The 3,967-nt window shown below is 49.7% G+C and overlaps 1 non-coding gene across 1 annotated transcript; it reads right to left on the bottom strand.

Moving 5' to 3' along the window:
* Positions 1 to 127: 127 nt before the first annotated feature.
* LOC131270208 (5.8S ribosomal RNA) lies at positions 128 to 282 on the bottom strand. The gene has a single exon (XR_009179326.1). It is a non-coding gene; the product is annotated as a 5.8S ribosomal RNA (ribosomal RNA).
* Between the last annotated feature and the right edge of the window lie 3,685 nt (positions 283 to 3,967).

Here is a 3,967-nt window from a genome sequence, read left to right as displayed (position 1 = left end):
CAGTATATTGTAAACCACGGGTTCTTTAATGCTAGCGGGTCGTCGCGACCCTAGTTAACATCATGGTGCACGTCTCGTGACGGGTGTCACGGCGTAGTTAAATGTATGCGATACATTTCTCAAATATAAGCGCTCAGTCATCTGTACATCATGGTAGGTTCCCACGACGTGCAATATGCGTTCAACTTATCAATGTTCATGTGTCCTGCAGTTCACATTATGACGCGCAGTTAGCTGCGGTCTTCATCGATCCATGAGCCGAGTGATCCACTGCCGAGGGTGACTAACTTGCGTAAGCCGCCGCTGTGCGCGTATACCCGTTCCCCGTAGGGAGGAGCAAGCCGCCGCTTAGAGACGAAGCATAAAGTGTCCTCATTCCACATAGGGCAAGCTGGATGAATCCATTTTACCCAGGACGGCCGAAGCGGCGTGGACCAGGGGAGAACTGAACCTTATACTTCACACCACAGTAAGTCTACGTGTCCTCTTCCACATAGGGCAAGCTAGAACTAACTATCTTACCCAGGACTGCCGAAGCAGCGTGGACCAGGGGAGGAACACACTTTTCATGGAAACGTAAGGCATCCATGACTGCCATAACGTAAGCCGCCGCTGTGCGCGTATACCCGTTCCCCGTAGGGAGGAGCAAGCCGCCGCTTAGAGACGAAGCATAAAGTGTCCTCATTCCACATAGGGCAAGCTGGATGAATCCATTTTACCCAGGACGGCCGAAGCGGCGTGGACCAGGGGAGAACTGAACTTTATACTTCACACCACAGTAAGTCTACGTGTCCTCTTCCACATAGGGCAAGCTAGAACTAACTATCTTACCCAGGACTGCCGAAGCAGCGTGGACCAGGGGAGGAACACACTTTTCATAGAAACGTAAGGCATCCATGACTGCCATAGTGCGTAAGCCGCCGCTGTGCGCGTAAACCCGTTCCCCGTAGGGAGGAGTCAAGCCGCCGCTTAGAGACGAAGTATGAAGTGTCCTCTTCCACATAGGGCAAGCTAGAATGAACTATCTTACCCAGGACCGCCGAAGCAGCGTGGACCAGGGGAGAACTGAACTTTATACTTCACACCACAGTATTGCGTAATGTGCCCTCTTCCACATAGGGCAAGCTGGAATGTTCCATTTTACCCAGGACGGCCGAAGCGGCGTGGACCAGTGGAGGACTACACAATCATGAGGTTTGATATCGACTTGTGTGTTTCAATAGGATACCGATGGTATGGTTTGAACCGATTTGATTTAGCCATTCTGAAGTCATCACTTGGTTGAAGCGCTGAACTAGGGAGGCATCGTTTACATATATATTGGTTTTCGCATGCTCTACTAGGTTAATGTCATGAGGTTGGCTATCGAGCATGCCCAAGTGATGACTTGATTGTGTGCTTGCTTGAATTCTTCACATTTCATACCATCGGTTAGTTGTCGAATCATTCCTCGATCATAACCTTCGTTCTTGGTTCATGTATGCTCTCTTCCACATAGGGCAAGCTAGAATTAACTATCTTACCCAGGACCGCCGAAGCAGCGTGGACCAGGGGAGAACTATACTTTGTCTTGTATGCCCTCTTCCACATAGGGCAAGCTAGAACTAACTATCTTACCCAGGACCGCCGAAGCAGCGTGGACCAGTGGAGGACTATACTTTGTTCATAACACCACAGTATTAAGTATGGTGTCCTCTTCCACATAGGGCAAGCTAGAACTAACTATCTTACCCAGGACCGCCGAAGCAGTGTGGACCAGGGGAGGACTATACTTTATACTTCACACACTAGCCATACTGAAGTCATCACTTGGTTGAAGCGCTGAACTACGGCGGGGTAATCGTTTACAGGTTATAATCATATAGCTGCATGCTCATTAGTAGATAATGGAATATTGTATGGCAATATGAGCATGCCCAAGTGATGACTTTGTTTCAAGCTCAACAGGTAGGGTATTGAGTCCTCTTCCACATAGGGCAAGCTAGAATGAACTATCTTACCCAGGACCGCCGGAGCAGCGTGGACCAGTGGAGGACTCTATACTTTATACTTCACACCACAGTATTGAGTACGACTTGCATAAAGCCCCTAATGAGAACCACGAGGGCTCTCTCAATGTAGAACCACGAGGGCTCTAGTACCGATTCTCTCGGTACGGCTTGGTCCGTGTTCCTTTATGCTTGTACTCTAAGTATTAAGTATTGTGTCCTCTTCCACATAGGGCAAGCTAGAACTAACTATCTTACCCAGGACCGCCGAAGCAGTGTGGACCAGGGGAGGACTATACTTTATACTTCACACACTAGCCATACTGAAGTCATCACTTGGTGGGGGTGAACTACGGCGGTATCTATCGTTTTGGTTCGGTCTATATAGGGTCGCTTGCATGCTCATTCGAATATAATGTAATTGTGTATGGCAATATGAGCATGCCCAAGTGATGACTTTGTTTCAAGCTCAACAGGTAGGGTATTGAGTCCTCTTCCACATAGGGCAAGCTAGAATGAACTATCTTACCCAGGACCGCCGGAGCAGCGTGGACCAGTGGAGGACTCTATACTTTATACTTCACACCACAGTATTGAGTACTTCTTGCATAAAGCCCCTAATGAGAACCACGAGGGCTCTCTCAATGTAGAACCACAAGGGCTCTAGTACCGATTCTCTCGGTACGGCTTGGTCCGTGTTCCTTTATGCTTGTACTCTTAGAAAGTCTCAACCCGGAGGTCTTGACTTTGATTGTCATAGTTGGACTACGACGGGGCATCCGACCATTGCTGATCGAACACCCCTGATTCACCATCTTTCGGGTAGGCGGTACGCGTACCTCCGGACGCGGAAGTCTCAACCCGGAGGTCTTGACTTTGATTGTCATAGTTGGACTACGACGGGGTATCCGACTCATCGAATACCCCAGAAGCACACCATCTTTCGGGTAGGCGGTACGCGTACCTCCGGACGCGGAAGTCTCAACCCGGAGGTCTTGACTTTGATTGTCATAGTTGGACTACGACGGGGTATCCGACTCATCGAATACCCCAGAAGCACACCATCTTTCGGGTAGGCGGTACGCGTACCTCCGGACGCGGAAAGTCTCAACCCGGAGGTCTTGACTTTGGTTGTCATAGTTGGACTATGACGGGGCATCCGACCATTGCTGATCGAACACCCCTGTTACACCATCTTTCGGATAGGCGGTGCGCGACACCACCGACGCGGAAAGTCTCAACCCGGAGGTCTTGACTTTGTATTGTTGGATAGTCCTCTTCCACTATAGGGCAAGCTGGAAATATTCCATTTTACCCAGGACTGCCGAGGCAGCGTGGACCAGGGGAGAACTTCACGGAATCTTCAGGCATCCATGATTGCCATAGTGCGTAAGCCGCCGCTGTGCGCGTCAACTCGTTCCCCGTGAGGAGGAGTCTAGCCGCCGCTAAAAGACGAAGCATTAAGTGTCCTCATTCCACTATAGGGCAAGCTAGAATTAACTATCTTACCCAGGACCGCCGAAGCAGCGTGGACCAGGCGAGGACTATACTTTATACTTCACACCACAGTATTGAGTACGACTTGCATAAAGCCCCTAATGAGAACCACGAGGGCTCTCTCAATGTAGAACCACGAGGGCTCTAGTACCGATTCTCTCGGTACGGCTTGGTCCGTGTTCCTTTATGCTTGTACTCGCGGAAAGTCTCAACCCGGAGGTCTTGACTTTGATTGTCATAGTTGGACTACGACGGGGCATCCGACCATTGCTGACCGAACACCCCTGATTCATCATCTTTCGGATAGGAGGTGCGCCCACCTCCGACGCGGAAGTCTCAACCCGGAGGTTCGGACTTAGAGTTTTTCCCATTTAAAAGTTTTTCTCTTAGCCATACTGAAGTCATCACTTGGTGAACGATTGAACTAGGGCGGGTTAATCGTTTATAGGTATCATGTGGTTTGCATGCTCTCTTAGGTTAAG

The sequence above is a fragment of the Anopheles coustani genome (assembly GCF_943734705.1).
Source record: "Anopheles coustani chromosome X unlocalized genomic scaffold, idAnoCousDA_361_x.2 X_unloc_17, whole genome shotgun sequence".
NCBI lineage: Eukaryota > Metazoa > Arthropoda > Insecta > Diptera > Culicidae > Anopheles > Anopheles coustani.
The sequence above is the reverse complement of the archived record's forward strand: the minus strand, read 5'-3'. Positions and strand labels throughout refer to the sequence as shown.